Source organism: Melanerpes formicivorus, unplaced genomic scaffold, assembly GCF_026170545.1.
Source record: "Melanerpes formicivorus ecotype bairdi unplaced genomic scaffold, bMelFor1.0.p_v2 SCAF_229, whole genome shotgun sequence".
Classification (NCBI taxonomy): domain Eukaryota; kingdom Metazoa; phylum Chordata; class Aves; order Piciformes; family Picidae; genus Melanerpes; species Melanerpes formicivorus.
The window spans coordinates 1-18,041 of NW_027142581.1; the positions used below are offsets into that span (position 1 = coordinate 1).

General features: G+C 51.5%; 1 long non-coding RNA gene and 8 other non-coding genes across 10 annotated transcripts; 5 read left to right on the forward strand and 4 right to left on the reverse strand.

Moving 5' to 3' along the window:
• The first annotated feature begins 2,409 nt into the window (after positions 1 to 2,409).
• LOC137458176 (U1 spliceosomal RNA) lies at positions 2,410 to 2,573 on the forward strand. The gene has a single exon (XR_010991590.1). It is a non-coding gene; the product is annotated as a U1 spliceosomal RNA (small nuclear RNA).
• Positions 2,574 to 3,134: 561 nt separating this feature from the next.
• LOC137458173 (U1 spliceosomal RNA) lies at positions 3,135 to 3,298 on the reverse strand. The gene has a single exon (XR_010991587.1). It is a non-coding gene; the product is annotated as a U1 spliceosomal RNA (small nuclear RNA).
• Positions 3,299 to 6,298: 3,000 nt separating this feature from the next.
• Positions 6,299 to 6,462, forward strand: LOC137458178 (U1 spliceosomal RNA). Its single transcript, XR_010991591.1, has one exon. It is a non-coding gene; the product is annotated as a U1 spliceosomal RNA (small nuclear RNA).
• A 561-nt stretch (positions 6,463 to 7,023) lies between these two features.
• LOC137458179 (U1 spliceosomal RNA) lies at positions 7,024 to 7,187 on the reverse strand. Its single transcript, XR_010991592.1, has one exon. It is a non-coding gene; the product is annotated as a U1 spliceosomal RNA (small nuclear RNA).
• A 3,000-nt stretch (positions 7,188 to 10,187) lies between these two features.
• On the forward strand, positions 10,188 to 10,351 carry LOC137458180 (U1 spliceosomal RNA). The gene has a single exon (XR_010991593.1). It is a non-coding gene; the product is annotated as a U1 spliceosomal RNA (small nuclear RNA).
• Positions 10,352 to 10,912: 561 nt separating this feature from the next.
• LOC137458181 (U1 spliceosomal RNA) lies at positions 10,913 to 11,076 on the reverse strand. Its single transcript, XR_010991594.1, has one exon. It is a non-coding gene; the product is annotated as a U1 spliceosomal RNA (small nuclear RNA).
• Positions 11,077 to 14,060: 2,984 nt separating this feature from the next.
• On the forward strand, positions 14,061 to 17,720 carry LOC137458170 (uncharacterized). Of its 2 annotated transcripts, none has more exons than XR_010991585.1 (3): positions 14,061 to 16,701; positions 16,788 to 16,864; positions 16,946 to 17,720. It is a non-coding gene; the product is annotated as an uncharacterized lncRNA (long non-coding RNA). The 2 variants fall into 2 exon arrangements; XR_010991586.1 differs by having other exon boundaries at positions 14,061 to 15,176; positions 16,524 to 16,864.
• Positions 14,077 to 14,240, forward strand: LOC137458174 (U1 spliceosomal RNA). The gene has a single exon (XR_010991588.1). It is a non-coding gene; the product is annotated as a U1 spliceosomal RNA (small nuclear RNA).
• LOC137458175 (U1 spliceosomal RNA) lies at positions 14,802 to 14,965 on the reverse strand. Its single transcript, XR_010991589.1, has one exon. It is a non-coding gene; the product is annotated as a U1 spliceosomal RNA (small nuclear RNA).
• Positions 17,721 to 18,041: the final 321 nt, after the last annotated feature.

Genomic DNA, 18,041 nt, shown 5'->3' on the forward strand with positions numbered 1-18,041 from the left:
TCCTCTTCCTCCCATGTTCCACACAGAGTGACGTGTCCAGAGCAGCCAGCCCTGCTGCTTGGCTGAGGATACCTTGGGGACTGCCTGCCAAGCACCAGTTCCTGCGGAGCCCAGGTAGCATTGTCCCAATACTGGGTTCTTTATCCCGTGTGCATAAACCAACCGACACACAGAGTTCTGTGCAGTAAAGGGTGCTGGATGATGACTCCACAAAGATGTCACACCAGCTGAATTTGAGGCAGAGACCTGTACAGTAAAATACATTAGGTGAGGCCAAACCAACACTTACTACCTAGAGACCAGCGGACATAGCTTGATTGTTACTCTATCTTCAAGGTACTGGTGCCATAAAATTTGGTTATGTAAGGAACTCCTCTAAGACTCCAGCAGTAAGTTTTAGAAGGCAGGCATTTTTGTTTCAAAGTTGTGCAAGTTTGGGTGCAAAGAGAATCATGTCTCAGATCTTGCGTGCTGGCGGGACAGAGCAGCCACTTGTTGGTTCTTAAACACATGGATATACATTGGATTATGGTCATCCATATCCATCTAAATTTCTGGAACTGATCACCGTATTTACGTATCTATTACACGTGTGGTGCAACTCTGTGGTGGTCTCTGAGGGGCCTGTGGTGCTATTCAAAGGGTCTAACATTGTCCTTTAGTTGAACTTTAGTACTGAGTTTGCACAGCTTGCAGGAATTTCATCATTGTTTTTTCAGCCTTGAGGATGGCCTGGTTTGGGCTTCCTTATCAAAGAAGCAGGGCTCCTACCTGTTGTGTGTGATGGGAACATCTGTGTCTTGTCCTTGGAGATTCTGTGTGCACAGTTGCTCTTTGTTAGCAAGTCTTCATTTACACCGAGCTGTATTTACTTTATCGGTACAACCACTTCTAAAATCGCTGCACATGCTGCGAGGGTAAGGGGCTTTGGCTTGGTGGGAGCTTCTCTAGAGAGGTGGTACTGAATAGAGCCACTGATACTAAACAGAGCCTTTGTTGGTAGCCTAATTTTTAGGTGCTCGTTGTTGCACATATCCTTTTAGGAACATAGTTGCCAAAATCACAGAGCTCAGCAAACAAATGATAGGAGACTTCCAGAACTCTGCAGGAGATAAGAGGATGTTTGGAGCATTGTTTTTGGAACGGATGGTCCATATCTAGTGGCAAAAGCAAAAGGATTGCGGCCTTGAGCAAGTCAGAAGCAGTTTACACTTTGGCAGTCAACTGATGGATGTAGAGAGGACGCACGGGGACAGGGTTTACTGCAGGGCACTTTGAGGATGATTCTAAGTTGCCACTAGAGACATCCGGTGGACCACAGACTCATTTTGGACTGCAGAACAGAGCGTGCCATATCATACTAATGAACATGTTAATTAATTCCAGGAGATGATATGAATAGGTTACCAAATGACTGGAAATTTACTGAATATTTATAATTAATACCTATGTAAACTGCTTGAGTTTGGGACAAGGCTCCTTCATCTTCGCAAAGCTATTTGCACGTGCAGCCAGCGCTGCAATGAAACACTGCTGGCCTCCTGATACCCCAATATGAGTCTCAGAAGGCTTTCTTACAGCTGACTTTTCAAGTATCAGAGGAGATGTGATTGGTCATAATGGTATCTTAATCAGCTGGAGGCAACTAAAGGTGACATAGGGATTTACCATTTATCAAGATGCCCACAATCACTCTCACATTCTGTTACGCCTCCTGCCAAACGTTTTAAGTGCCATACCCACGGTTTACACCAACAAGCGGTTAGCTGGGGATTAATCACAACATTTTGTGCATAGGGACCCCTCATCCTGGTTGCCTTGGTTTCAAAGCAGGTTCTTCATGATTATCTGACCTTGTGATTCTGTGATTACCTGATTTTAATAATTTCATCTTTTTTCTTCTTGATGTACTGTGGCCCAGAGTGGTGTCAGTCTGTACCAAGTGCTCATGGAGAGACACAGGACAGCAGCATCTGGCTGTGTGGCAGCAGGATCACAGATGTTCCGGGCACGAGACATTGGCCAAGGAGCCGCCTGTTGTTAACCGACCCGTGCAGGAGGCGCATGGGAGACCCCCCCTCATCTCACTTCTCCAGGCCGTTACCACACCGTCCCGGTCGCTTCCCGCCGTGGACGCTTCAGAGCGAATCCGCAGAGCAAAATAAAATCTGTAGGAGGCGGGGCCATGCAGATGAGACACCGCGCGGCGTGGCGGGAGCTCACCGGTGTGCCACACAGCGGGGCACGGGCAGCGCGAGCGCGGACGGCGGCAGTACAGGGTGTCGTCGGGACGGGGGTGTCGGGGATGAGGCGTGGTGAAGTGTCCGAGGCGTCCGTGGGGTGCGGGGGTGTCCGTGTGTTGAGTGTGCGTGCGGCGGCGGGCGGCGCGGTGTTGGGGAGGGAGGAAGCATACTTACCTGGCAGGGGAGACACCATGATCAGGCAGGTGGTTTTCCCAGGGCGAGGCTCCTCCTTTGCACTCCGGGTGTGCTGACCCCTGCGATTTCCCCAAATGCGGGAAACTCGACTGCATAATTTGTGGTAGTGGGGGACTGCGTTCGCGCTCTCCCCTGGTGTTCTGGTGCAAGAACAGAGCAGCTGAGCGGAGTAACAGGATGAGGCTAGGGTTAGGTGAGCTCATTGCTGAGCGTTTCTTGCTGAGCCGAGTCGTGGTGCTGTTGTTGGGCCTGTACACAAGTGGCACTGAGTGGCAGTGGGGGTTAGGTAAGTGAGGAGTTGTTGTGACTCGTCCCGGGCACAAGATGTCGCCGTGGGGCGTGGCGGGCAGCAGAGGGCGTTGGGGAGGTGCAGCGCTGAGCGCAGGCGGCCAGAGGTTGGGTATTGTTTTAGAAGGCATGGGAGCGAAGCGTTACGTAAGCGACGGAACAAGGCAGGTTCCATGTCGGGAAGAGCGGAGCGGTGTGCGTCGGCCCTGGGCGAGGCCGCAGCGGATGGGCAGAGCATGGTCCCGTCCCGGTCCCCGTGAGTCCCGAGTGCGAACCTCTCTCTGTCGGCCATTTGCCAGCTCTTGCAGCAGAGGTGTTGCGCGGGCGCTGGAGCTTCAAGTCACCTCCATAGTGGAGAGACAGTTCTCCCTCAGCAACCTCCTCGGCCTTCTTTTGTCACCAGAACACCAGGGGAGAGCGCGAACGCAGTCCCCCACTACCACAAATTATGCAGTCGAGTTTCCCGCATTTGGGGAAATCGCAGGGGTCAGCACACCCGGAGTGCAAAGGATGAGCCTCGCCCTGGGAAAACCACCTGCCTGATCATGGTGTCTCCCCTGCCAGGTAAGTATGCTTCCTCCCTCCCCAACACCGCGCCGCCCGCCGCCGCACGCACACTCAACACACGGACACCCCCGCACCCCACGGACGCCTCGGACACTTCACCACGCCTCATCCCCGACACCCCCGTCCCGACGACACCCTGTACTGCCGCCGTCCGCGCTCGCGCTGCCCGTGCCCCGCTGTGTGGCACACCGGTGAGCTCCCGCCACGCCGCGCGGTGTCTCATCTGCATGGCCCCGCCCCGAGTGCTGGAGCCCCGCCCTGTCAGTCCGTGGCTGCTCTGCCGGCAGCGTCGCGGCCTCCGTGGCCCTTTCCCAACAATTCCAGCTCTGCTCCGCCCCTTACGGCTCTATCGCCGCTGAGTACCGAACTCTACCATCTCTTCACCTCATCAGTCGGTGACATCATCAACAAGCGTCAGCCTGGGCATCTCTTCTGCCCTGCTCCTGTTCTGACCATAAACAGACCCTTCCCTCTCTTGAACAGCATTGGCCAGTACCAGCCACAGCCCAGCTCTGGACGCTCATCTTCTATCCTTGCACGCACTCCACAATTCCATGTCTCTCTCAACGCCAGGCCTGGCCCTGAAGTCGGTGCCACCTCCTCTTCCTCCCATGTTCCACACAGAGTGACGTGTCCAGAGCAGCCAGCCCTGCTGCTTGGCTGAGGATACCTTGGGGACTGCCTGCCAAGCACCAGTTCCTGCGGAGCCCAGGTAGCATTGTCCCAATACTGGGTTCTTTATCCCGTGTGCATAAACCAACCGACACACAGAGTTCTGTGCAGTAAAGGGTGCTGGATGATGACTCCACAAAGATGTCACACCAGCTGAATTTGAGGCAGAGACCTGTACAGTAAAATACATTAGGTGAGGCCAAACCAACACTTACTACCTAGAGACCAGCGGACATAGCTTGATTGTTACTCTATCTTCAAGGTACTGGTGCCATAAAATTTGGTTATGTAAGGAACTCCTCTAAGACTCCAGCAGTAAGTTTTAGAAGGCAGGCATTTTTGTTTCAAAGTTGTGCAAGTTTGGGTGCAAAGAGAATCATGTCTCAGATCTTGCGTGCTGGCGGGACAGAGCAGCCACTTGTTGGTTCTTAAACACATGGATATACATTGGATTATGGTCATCCATATCCATCTAAATTTCTGGAACTGATCACCGTATTTACGTATCTATTACACGTGTGGTGCAACTCTGTGGTGGTCTCTGAGGGGCCTGTGGTGCTATTCAAAGGGTCTAACATTGTCCTTTAGTTGAACTTTAGTACTGAGTTTGCACAGCTTGCAGGAATTTCATCATTGTTTTTTCAGCCTTGAGGATGGCCTGGTTTGGGCTTCCTTATCAAAGAAGCAGGGCTCCTACCTGTTGTGTGTGATGGGAACATCTGTGTCTTGTCCTTGGAGATTCTGTGTGCACAGTTGCTCTTTGTTAGCAAGTCTTCATTTACACCGAGCTGTATTTACTTTATCGGTACAACCACTTCTAAAATCGCTGCACATGCTGCGAGGGTAAGGGGCTTGGCTTGGTGGGAGCTTCTCTAGAGAGGTGGTACTGAATAGAGCCACTGATACTAAACAGAGCCTTTGTTGGTAGCCTAATTTTTAGGTGCTCGTTGTTGCACATATCCTTTTAGGAACATAGTTGCCAAAATCACAGAGCTCAGCAACAAATGATAGGAGACTTCCAGAACTCTGCAGGAGATAAGAGGATGTTTGGAGCATTGTTTTTGGAACGGATGGTCCATATCTAGTGGCAAAAGCAAAAGGATTGCGGCCTTGAGCAAGTCAGAAGCAGTTTACACTTTGGCAGTCAACTGATGGATGTAGAGAGGACGCACGGGGACAGGGTTTACTGCAGGGCACTTTGAGGATGATTCTAAGTTGCCACTAGAGACATCCGGTGGACCACAGACTCATTTTGGACTGCAGAACAGAGCGTGCCATATCATACTAATGAACATGTTAATTAATTCCAGGAGATGATATGAATAGGTTACCAAATGACTGGAAATTTACTGAATATTTATAATTAATACCTATGTAAACTGCTTGAGTTTGGGACAAGGCTCCTTCATCTTCGCAAAGCTATTTGCACGTGCAGCCAGCGCTGCAATGAAACACTGCTGGCCTCCTGATACCCCAATATGAGTCTCAGAAGGCTTTCTTACAGCTGACTTTTCAAGTATCAGAGGAGATGTGATTGGTCATAATGGTATCTTAATCAGCTGGAGGCAACTAAAGGTGACATAGGGATTTACCATTTATCAAGATGCCCACAATCACTCTCACATTCTGTTACGCCTCCTGCCAAACGTTTTAAGTGCCATACCCACGGTTTACACCAACAAGCGGTTAGCTGGGGATTAATCACAACATTTTGTGCATAGGGACCCCTCATCCTGGTTGCCTTGGTTTCAAAGCAGGTTCTTCATGATTATCTGACCTTGTGATTCTGTGATTACCTGATTTTAATAATTTCATCTTTTTTCTTCTTGATGTACTGTGGCCCAGAGTGGTGTCAGTCTGTACCAAGTGCTCATGGAGAGACACAGGACAGCAGCATCTGGCTGTGTGGCAGCAGGATCACAGATGTTCCGGGCACGAGACATTGGCCAAGGAGCCGCCTGTTGTTAACCGACCCGTGCAGGAGGCGCATGGGAGACCCCCCCTCATCTCACTTCTCCAGGCCGTTACCACACCGTCCCGGTCGCTTCCCGCCGTGGACGCTTCAGAGCGAATCCGCAGAGCAAAATAAAATCTGTAGGAGGCGGGGCCATGCAGATGAGACACCGCGCGGCGTGGCGGGAGCTCACCGGTGTGCCACACAGCGGGGCACGGGCAGCGCGAGCGCGGACGGCGGCAGTACAGGGTGTCGTCGGGACGGGGGTGTCGGGGATGAGGCGTGGTGAAGTGTCCGAGGCGTCCGTGGGGTGCGGGGGTGTCCGTGTGTTGAGTGTGCGTGCGGCGGCGGGCGGCGCGGTGTTGGGGAGGGAGGAAGCATACTTACCTGGCAGGGGAGACACCATGATCAGGCAGGTGGTTTTCCCAGGGCGAGGCTCATCCTTTGCACTCCGGGTGTGCTGACCCCTGCGATTTCCCCAAATGCGGGAAACTCGACTGCATAATTTGTGGTAGTGGGGGACTGCGTTCGCGCTCTCCCCTGGTGTTCTGGTGCAAGAACAGAGCAGCTGAGCGGAGTAACAGGATGAGGCTAGGGTTAGGTGAGCTCATTGCTGAGCGTTTCTTGCTGAGCCGAGTCGTGGTGCTGTTGTTGGGCCTGTACACAAGTGGCACTGAGTGGCAGTGGGGGTTAGGTAAGTGAGGAGTTGTTGTGACTCGTCCCGGGCACAAGATGTCGCCGTGGGGCGTGGCGGGCAGCAGAGGGCGTTGGGGAGGTGCAGCGCTGAGCGCAGGCGGCCAGAGGTTGGGTATTGTTTTAGAAGGCATGGGAGCGAAGCGTTACGTAAGCGACGGAACAAGGCAGGTTCCATGTCGGGAAGAGCGGAGCGGTGTGCGTCGGCCCTGGGCGAGGCCGCAGCGGATGGGCAGAGCATGGTCCCGTCCCGGTCCCCGTGAGTCCCGAGTGCGAACCTCTCTCTGTCGGCCATTTGCCAGCTCTTGCAGCAGAGGTGTTGCGCGGGCGCTGGAGCTTCAAGTCACCTCCATAGTGGAGAGACAGTTCTCCCTCAGCAACCTCCTCGGCCTTCTTTTGTCACCAGAACACCAGGGGAGAGCGCGAACGCAGTCCCCCACTACCACAAATTATGCAGTCGAGTTTCCCGCATTTGGGGAAATCGCAGGGGTCAGCACACCCGGAGTGCAAAGGATGAGCCTCGCCCTGGGAAAACCACCTGCCTGATCATGGTGTCTCCCCTGCCAGGTAAGTATGCTTCCTCCCTCCCCAACACCGCGCCGCCCGCCGCCGCACGCACACTCAACACACGGACACCCCCGCACCCCACGGACGCCTCGGACACTTCACCACGCCTCATCCCCGACACCCCCGTCCCGACGACACCCTGTACTGCCGCCGTCCGCGCTCGCGCTGCCCGTGCCCCGCTGTGTGGCACACCGGTGAGCTCCCGCCACGCCGCGCGGTGTCTCATCTGCATGGCCCCGCCCCGAGTGCTGGAGCCCCGCCCTGTCAGTCCGTGGCTGCTCTGCCGGCAGCGTCGCGGCCTCCGTGGCCCTTTCCCAACAATTCCAGCTCTGCTCCGCCCCTTACGGCTCTATCGCCGCTGAGTACCGAACTCTACCATCTCTTCACCTCATCAGTCGGTGACATCATCAACAAGCGTCAGCCTGGGCATCTCTTCTGCCCTGCTCCTGTTCTGACCATAAACAGACCCTTCCCTCTCTTGAACAGCATTGGCCAGTACCAGCCACAGCCCAGCTCTGGACGCTCATCTTCTATCCTTGCACGCACTCCACAATTCCATGTCTCTCTCAACGCCAGGCCTGGCCCTGAAGTCGGTGCCACCTCCTCTTCCTCCCATGTTCCACACAGAGTGACGTGTCCAGAGCAGCCAGCCCTGCTGCTTGGCTGAGGATACCTTGGGGACTGCCTGCCAAGCACCAGTTCCTGCGGAGCCCAGGTAGCATTGTCCCAATACTGGGTTCTTTATCCCGTGTGCATAAACCAACCGACACACAGAGTTCTGTGCAGTAAAGGGTGCTGGATGATGACTCCACAAAGATGTCACACCAGCTGAATTTGAGGCAGAGACCTGTACAGTAAAATACATTAGGTGAGGCCAAACCAACACTTACTACCTAGAGACCAGCGGACATAGCTTGATTGTTACTCTATCTTCAAGGTACTGGTGCCATAAAATTTGGTTATGTAAGGAACTCCTCTAAGACTCCAGCAGTAAGTTTTAGAAGGCAGGCATTTTTGTTTCAAAGTTGTGCAAGTTTGGGTGCAAAGAGAATCATGTCTCAGATCTTGCGTGCTGGCGGGACAGAGCAGCCACTTGTTGGTTCTTAAACACATGGATATACATTGGATTATGGTCATCCATATCCATCTAAATTTCTGGAACTGATCACCGTATTTACGTATCTATTACACGTGTGGTGCAACTCTGTGGTGGTCTCTGAGGGGCCTGTGGTGCTATTCAAAGGGTCTAACATTGTCCTTTAGTTGAACTTTAGTACTGAGTTTGCACAGCTTGCAGGAATTTCATCATTGTTTTTTCAGCCTTGAGGATGGCCTGGTTTGGGCTTCCTTATCAAAGAAGCAGGGCTCCTACCTGTTGTGTGTGATGGGAACATCTGTGTCTTGTCCTTGGAGATTCTGTGTGCACAGTTGCTCTTTGTTAGCAAGTCTTCATTTACACCGAGCTGTATTTACTTTATCGGTACAACCACTTCTAAAATCGCTGCACATGCTGCGAGGGTAAGGGGCTTGGCTTGGTGGGAGCTTCTCTAGAGAGGTGGTACTGAATAGAGCCACTGATACTAAACAGAGCCTTTGTTGGTAGCCTAATTTTTAGGTGCTCGTTGTTGCACATATCCTTTTAGGAACATAGTTGCCAAAATCACAGAGCTCAGCAACAAATGATAGGAGACTTCCAGAACTCTGCAGGAGATAAGAGGATGTTTGGAGCATTGTTTTTGGAACGGATGGTCCATATCTAGTGGCAAAAGCAAAAGGATTGCGGCCTTGAGCAAGTCAGAAGCAGTTTACACTTTGGCAGTCAACTGATGGATGTAGAGAGGACGCACGGGGACAGGGTTTACTGCAGGGCACTTTGAGGATGATTCTAAGTTGCCACTAGAGACATCCGGTGGACCACAGACTCATTTTGGACTGCAGAACAGAGCGTGCCATATCATACTAATGAACATGTTAATTAATTCCAGGAGATGATATGAATAGGTTACCAAATGACTGGAAATTTACTGAATATTTATAATTAATACCTATGTAAACTGCTTGAGTTTGGGACAAGGCTCCTTCATCTTCGCAAAGCTATTTGCACGTGCAGCCAGCGCTGCAATGAAACACTGCTGGCCTCCTGATACCCCAATATGAGTCTCAGAAGGCTTTCTTACAGCTGACTTTTCAAGTATCAGAGGAGATGTGATTGGTCATAATGGTATCTTAATCAGCTGGAGGCAACTAAAGGTGACATAGGGATTTACCATTTATCAAGATGCCCACAATCACTCTCACATTCTGTTACGCCTCCTGCCAAACGTTTTAAGTGCCATACCCACGGTTTACACCAACAAGCGGTTAGCTGGGGATTAATCACAACATTTTGTGCATAGGGACCCCTCATCCTGGTTGCCTTGGTTTCAAAGCAGGTTCTTCATGATTATCTGACCTTGTGATTCTGTGATTACCTGATTTTAATAATTTCATCTTTTTTCTTCTTGATGTACTGTGGCCCAGAGTGGTGTCAGTCTGTACCAAGTGCTCATGGAGAGACACAGGACAGCAGCATCTGGCTGTGTGGCAGCAGGATCACAGATGTTCCGGGCACGAGACATTGGCCAAGGAGCCGCCTGTTGTTAACCGACCCGTGCAGGAGGCGCATGGGAGACCCCCCCTCATCTCACTTCTCCAGGCCGTTACCACACCGTCCCGGTCGCTTCCCGCCGTGGACGCTTCAGAGCGAATCCGCAGAGCAAAATAAAATCTGTAGGAGGCGGGGCCATGCAGATGAGACACCGCGCGGCGTGGCGGGAGCTCACCGGTGTGCCACACAGCGGGGCACGGGCAGCGCGAGCGCGGACGGCGGCAGTACAGGGTGTCGTCGGGACGGGGGTGTCGGGGATGAGGCGTGGTGAAGTGTCCGAGGCGTCCGTGGGGTGCGGGGGTGTCCGTGTGTTGAGTGTGCGTGCGGCGGCGGGCGGCGCGGTGTTGGGGAGGGAGGAAGCATACTTACCTGGCAGGGGAGACACCATGATCAGGCAGGTGGTTTTCCCAGGGCGAGGCTCATCCTTTGCACTCCGGGTGTGCTGACCCCTGCGATTTCCCCAAATGCGGGAAACTCGACTGCATAATTTGTGGTAGTGGGGGACTGCGTTCGCGCTCTCCCCTGGTGTTCTGGTGCAAGAACAGAGCAGCTGAGCGGAGTAACAGGATGAGGCTAGGGTTAGGTGAGCTCATTGCTGAGCGTTTCTTGCTGAGCCGAGTCGTGGTGCTGTTGTTGGGCCTGTACACAAGTGGCACTGAGTGGCAGTGGGGGTTAGGTAAGTGAGGAGTTGTTGTGACTCGTCCCGGGCACAAGATGTCGCCGTGGGGCGTGGCGGGCAGCAGAGGGCGTTGGGGAGGTGCAGCGCTGAGCGCAGGCGGCCAGAGGTTGGGTATTGTTTTAGAAGGCATGGGAGCGAAGCGTTACGTAAGCGACGGAACAAGGCAGGTTCCATGTCGGGAAGAGCGGAGCGGTGTGCGTCGGCCCTGGGCGAGGCCGCAGCGGATGGGCAGAGCATGGTCCCGTCCCGGTCCCCGTGAGTCCCGAGTGCGAACCTCTCTCTGTCGGCCATTTGCCAGCTCTTGCAGCAGAGGTGTTGCGCGGGCGCTGGAGCTTCAAGTCACCTCCATAGTGGAGAGACAGTTCTCCCTCAGCAACCTCCTCGGCCTTCTTTTGTCACCAGAACACCAGGGGAGAGCGCGAACGCAGTCCCCCACTACCACAAATTATGCAGTCGAGTTTCCCGCATTTGGGGAAATCGCAGGGGTCAGCACACCCGGAGTGCAAAGGATGAGCCTCGCCCTGGGAAAACCACCTGCCTGATCATGGTGTCTCCCCTGCCAGGTAAGTATGCTTCCTCCCTCCCCAACACCGCGCCGCCCGCCGCCGCACGCACACTCAACACACGGACACCCCCGCACCCCACGGACGCCTCGGACACTTCACCACGCCTCATCCCCGACACCCCCGTCCCGACGACACCCTGTACTGCCGCCGTCCGCGCTCGCGCTGCCCGTGCCCCGCTGTGTGGCACACCGGTGAGCTCCCGCCACGCCGCGCGGTGTCTCATCTGCATGGCCCCGCCCCGAGTGCTGGAGCCCCGCCCTGTCAGTCCGTGGCTGCTCTGCCGGCAGCGTCGCGGCCTCCGTGGCCCTTTCCCAACAATTCCAGCTCTGCTCCGCCCCTTACGGCTCTATCGCCGCTGAGTACCGAACTCTACCATCTCTTCACCTCATCAGTCGGTGACATCATCAACAAGCGTCAGCCTGGGCATCTCTTCTGCCCTGCTCCTGTTCTGACCATAAACAGACCCTTCCCTCTCTTGAACAGCATTGGCCAGTACCAGCCACAGCCCAGCTCTGGACGCTCATCTTCTATCCTTGCACGCACTCCACAATTCCATGTCTCTCTCAACGCCAGGCCTGGCCCTGAAGTCGGTGCCACCTCCTCTTCCTCCCATGTTCCACACAGAGTGACGTGTCCAGAGCAGCCAGCCCTGCTGCTTGGCTGAGGATACCTTGGGGACTGCCTGCCAAGCACCAGTTCCTGCGGAGCCCAGGTAGCATTGTCCCAATACTGGGTTCTTTATCCCGTGTGCATAAACCAACCGACACACAGAGTTCTGTGCAGTAAAGGGTGCTGAATGATGACTCCACAAAGATGTCACACCAGCTGAATTTGAGGCAGAGACCTGTACAGTAAAATACATTAGGTGAGGCCAAACCAACACTTACTACCTAGAGACCAGCGGACATAGCTTGATTGTTACTCTATCTTCAAGGTACTGGTGCCATAAAATTTGGTTATGTAAGGAACTCCTCTAAGACTCCAGCAGTAAGTTTTAGAAGGCAGGCATTTTTGTTTCAAAGTTGTGCAAGTTTGGGTGCAAAGAGAATCATGTCTCAGATCTTGCGTGCTGGCGGGACAGAGCAGCCACTTGTTGGTTCTTAAACACATGGATATACATTGGATTATGGTCATCCATATCCATCTAAATTTCTGGAACTGATCACCGTATTTACGTATCTATTACACGTGTGGTGCAACTCTGTGGTGGTCTCTGAGGGGCCTGTGGTGCTATTCAAAGGGTCTAACATTGTCCTTTAGTTGAACTTTAGTACTGAGTTTGCACAGCTTGCAGGAATTTCATCATTGTTTTTTCAGCCTTGAGGATGGCCTGGTTTGGGCTTCCTTATCAAAGAAGCAGGGCTCCTACCTGTTGTGTGTGATGGGAACATCTGTGTCTTGTCCTTGGAGATTCTGTGTGCACAGTTGCTCTTTGTTAGCAAGTCTTCATTTACACCGAGCTGTATTTACTTTATCGGTACAACCACTTCTAAAATCGCTGCACATGCTGCGAGGGTAAGGGGCTTGGCTTGGTGGGAGCTTCTCTAGAGAGGTGGTACTGAATAGAGCCACTGATACTAAACAGAGCCTTTGTTGGTAGCCTAATTTTTAGGTGCTCGTTGTTGCACATATCCTTTTAGGAACATAGTTGCCAAAATCACAGAGCTCAGCAACAAATGATAGGAGACTTCCAGAACTCTGCAGGAGATAAGAGGATGTTTGGAGCATTGTTTTTGGAACGGATGGTCCATATCTAGTGGCAAAAGCAAAAGGATTGCGGCCTTGAGCAAGTCAGAAGCAGTTTACACTTTGGCAGTCAACTGATGGATGTAGAGAGGACGCACGGGGACAGGGTTTACTGCAGGGCACTTTGAGGATGATTCTAAGTTGCCACTAGAGACATCCGGTGGACCACAGACTCATTTTGGACTGCAGAACAGAGCGTGCCATATCATACTAATGAACATGTTAATTAATTCCAGGAGATGATATGAATAGGTTACCAAATGACTGGAAATTTACTGAATATTTATAATTAATACCTATGTAAACTGCTTGAGTTTGGGACAAGGCTCCTTCATCTTCGCAAAGCTATTTGCACGTGCAGCCAGCGCTGCAATGAAACACTGCTGGCCTCCTGATACCCCAATATGAGTCTCAGAAGGCTTTCTTACAGCTGACTTTTCAAGTATCAGAGGAGATGTGATTGGTCATAATGGTATCTTAATCAGCTGGAGGCAACTAAAGGTGACATAGGGATTTACCATTTATCAAGATGCCCACAATCACTCTCACATTCTGTTACGCCTCCTGCCAAACGTTTTAAGTGCCATACCCACGGTTTACACCAACAAGCGGTTAGCTGGGGATTAATCACAACATTTTGTGCATAGGGACCCCTCATCCTGGTTGCCTTGGTTTCAAAGCAGGTTCTTCATGATTATCTGACCTTGTGATTCTGTGATTACCTGATTTTAATAATTTCATCTTTTTTCTTCTTGATGTACTGTGGCCCAGAGTGGTGTCAGTCTGTACCAAGTGCTCATGGAGAGACACAGGACAGCAGCATCTGGCTGTGTGGCAGCAGGATCACAGATGTTCCGGGCACGAGACATTGGCCAAGGAGCCGCCTGTTGTTAACCGACCCGTGCAGGAGGCGCATGGGAGACCCCCCCTCATCTCACTTCTCCAGGCCGTTACCACACCGTCCCGGTCGCTTCCCGCCGTGGACGCTTCAGAGCGAATCCGCAGAGCAAAATAAAATCTGTAGGAGGCGGGGCCATGCAGATGAGACACCGCGCGGCGTGGCGGGAGCTCACCGGTGTGCCACACAGCGGGGCACGGGCAGCGCGAGCGCGGACGGCGGCAGTACAGGGTGTCGTCGGGACGGGGGTGTCGGGGATGAGGCGTGGTGAAGTGTCCGAGGCGTCCGTGGGGTGCGGGGGTGTCCGTGTGTTGAGTGTGCGTGCGGCGGCGGGCGGCGCGGTGTTGGGGAGGGAGGAAGCATACTTACCTGGCAGGGGAGACACCATGATCAGGCAGGTGGTTTTCCCAGGGCGAGGCTCATCCTTTGCACTCCGGGTGTGCTGACCCCTGCGATTTCCCCAAATGCGGGAAACTCGACTGCATAATTTGTGGTAGTGGGGGACTGCGTTCGCGCTCTCCCCTGGTGTTCTGGTGCAAGAACAGAGCAGCTGAGCGGAGTAACAGGATGAGGCTAGGGTTAGGTGAGCTCATTGCTGAGCGTTTCTTGCTGAGCCGAGTCGTGGTGCTGTTGTTGGGCCTGTACACAAGTGGCACTGAGTGGCAGTGGGGGTTAGGTAAGTGAGGAGTTGTTGTGACTCGTCCCGGGCACAAGATGTCGCCGTGGGGCGTGGCGGGCAGCAGAGGGCGTTGGGGAGGTGCAGCGCTGAGCGCAGGCGGCCAGAGGTTGGGTATTGTTTTAGAAGGCATGGGAGCGAAGCGTTACGTAAGCGACGGAACAAGGCAGGTTCCATGTCGGGAAGAGCGGAGCGGTGTGCGTCGGCCCTGGGCGAGGCCGCAGCGGATGGGCAGAGCATGGTCCCGTCCCGGTCCCCGTGAGTCCCGAGTGCGAACCTCTCTCTGTCGGCCATTTGCCAGCTCTTGCAGCAGAGGTGTTGCGCGGGCGCTGGAGCTTCAAGTCACCTCCATAGTGGAGAGACAGTTCTCCCTCAGCAACCTCCTCGGCCTTCTTTTGTCACCAGAACACCAGGGGAGAGCGCGAACGCAGTCCCCCACTACCACAAATTATGCAGTCGAGTTTCCCGCATTTGGGGAAATCGCAGGGGTCAGCACACCCGGAGTGCAAAGGATGAGCCTCGCCCTGGGAAAACCACCTGCCTGATCATGGTGTCTCCCCTGCCAGGTAAGTATGCAAGTATGTATGTAAGTATGCCGCAAGAAGGGGTCGACATACGATCAATGTGATCAGCGAAATCCAACTTTATTGAGCATCAGACACATCTTATATACAGTTTACTATAATTATGCCCACTTGGCTACATATTATTGGTTACAGGTTACATGTCAACCCCACCTCTTGCGGTTTTAACATCCTGCTTTCCTGCCGGACGGGCCAAAAGATGTATCCTGTTTTTGAACAAGTCCCCTACTTGTTTACGACCCTGAAGTTTGAAGTGCCCTTGCGTCACTTCTTGATGATTCAGCTAAATCCATTGTGTTCTGTGGCATTCCATATCCTTATCAGAGAAGGCCAAACAGTCCTGCAGGCCTTTTTCCTTTGCCCATTCTTCTACAATTCCCCCGTTTTCTTTAACAACTACAAAAGATTCAGTAAAACGATCAAACTGTCTCATTACACATCTAAATATTATTCGTGCAGCTATAATAATAATAATAATAACAATAAACAAAAGGCGCAATGCTTCCTTGGCCGATGGCGCTAACCAACTAAAACAACTTCCTTGGCCAATCCTTTTGCATTTTGATGAAAGGTCATATGTGCTTCTCGGGCCTTTACTGAGGCTGAGACCGTTATAGATAAGGATACCAACTTATCTGTTCGAGCGTTTCCTTCTCCCAGGCCAACATCAAACTTATGACTTCTAATATGCAAAATACAATATGATGCTGACCTACATCTTATGGCTTGTTGTAACCTCAACATCAACTCATATAATCTCTTATTTGTTACATCTTTAATCAGGGCATCCTCTATCCGTTGTACAACCCCCGTAACATACATGGAATCTGACACTATATTAAGAGGTTGGCTCATCCAATGCTGTAAGGCCCACAACACTGCCAACAATTCCAAAGTTTGAAGTGAGTCCTGTGGTTCTGCCTCTAACATCACATGTCTCCACTGGCTAATACTCTTATCTTGCCAAGTCACTGCAGCTTTTCGGGAACGCTTCCCTGCGTCTGTAAATACTGTCAGAGCACCCACAATTGGTTGCTCCTTATATTTTGGTATACCAATCCACGATTGCTGCGACATCCAGCCTAGAATCTTATCTTGCAAAGGTGCAGTCTTAATGAGAGCACCTTCCTCTAACAATGCAGTGGCAAATTCCATGCTGTTGCCTAAATACTGCTGCAGGTCCGATTGCTGCATGGGGAGATATATTATTGCTGGAGGCAGACCCGTAAGCTGATACAACCGTAAGCGGCAACACTTAGTTAAATCAGCAAGTGCAAAAATTGTTTAAAAAATGGTATGTTGTGGTTGTAAGGATGGAAAGACCCATTCCAATACTCGGGTCTGTACACTCTCCTGACCCCGTTTCCCTCGTTTTCTTTAAAGCTTGAGTCAAGGCCCCCGTAAGGTGTTTTGTGCCCATCAAAATGGTAATGTCGATCGGTAGTTCGGGCTGTCGTCGTGCAACCCCACTGGACGTTATCAGCGTCAGGACAGAGTCCAGTGCAGCCCTTTTGCTAGTTATGGCCTTGATTTCAACATGTGTCACAGCATCATGGCTGAATCATAGAGGGTCATGGCGCATGCGCAGGACTGGACTTGCGCATTCCCACATCCGAATCATGGGGTGTCACCACTCAAGGTGGAAGCAATGGCCACTGCCAGAGAGGACGAGACCACCCCGGATCCATTTCCAGAGCTTTCTGAGATGCCAGCCAGCCCACCAATGGTAACGTTTCTCTACAGTATTTTAATAAAAACCCAGACAATATTTCCTAACTTGGATGTAACACTGAAATGTTTTCTCACTATTAGGCTGTTAGGCCACTGTCACCCACCAGGGAGGAGAGGCCTAGAGTAGCAATTGTTAGCCCTCCACAACAACCAAAGAGGTTAGTTCTGTTAAGGCTTTGGGTGATTCAAAGGAAATCAAGGATATTCCCTTTTTTATGATTGATATCTTCTTTTCTCAGGAGAGCTGGCACCACCCATCGCACCACGCTGCATCCAGATGTGGAGGTGGTTGGTCGAAGGCGGCTTAGAGTGTTAGTTTATTCACTGTTCGGTGTCTCAATCTGTGCCGTTCTCCTTGTTTTTGTTACTGCCATTCTGTGTTATCTCAATAATTGTTCTAAGTAAGTTGTTTCCACAGTTCTTGTTAACTACTGGTTATTTTTAATTGTTGACGCACGTTATAATAATAAAGTTAAACTTTGTAGAAAAAGATAAACTCTATAACAAGTAAAATCAAAAGGCAACAAAACTATATCATTCTAACCTAACATCCTTTGCACACATGAAAACAAGCAAGGTAAAATTAACAATATAGCAAAAGCAATCAGTAAAATCAACAACCCGATATTGATAAAAGACTGCAGAAACTGTTTTTCCATCCAGTGACACAGTTATTGGTGGCGTAGATTGAGCGATCTTTAAGCCTCCTACTCCGGCTATTGCAGCTGATGATGTCACTTGCGGCCATGCAGATGACCAATACGAAGATGAAATGACAGTAACATCGGCTCCGGTGTCCAACAGCCCACAAAGGTACTGCTGCTGGCCTTTTTGGTTGTTGTCCAACAAGGTACAAAGCTTAAGTTGAACTAATAACAATGTTTTAACAAAGCTGGCATAATACATGGTCAAAGATAACAGACATTATAAAAAATAAATTTAGATCTTAATAATTCCAATCTTTACATTTCACTCCCCTTATTGACAAAAAATACGTGATTATGCCTGAACACATTACAAAGATTAAAACATAAATGCAATCCTTAACACTGTTTTACAATCTGCTTTAGGGGTATGTTGCATTTTTATTTTCTCTAGGATGGTCAAAAATCATAAATTACAGTATCACAGTATCACAGTATCACTTAGGTTGGAAAGGACCTCGAGGATCATCGAGTCCAACCTATCAACACAGACCCCATGACTAGACCATGGCACCAAGTGCCACGTCCAATCTCCCCTTGAACGCCTCCAGGGTCGATGACTCAACCACCTCCCTGGGCAACCCGTTCCAATGACGAATGACTCGCTCGGTGAAGAACTTCCTCCTCACCT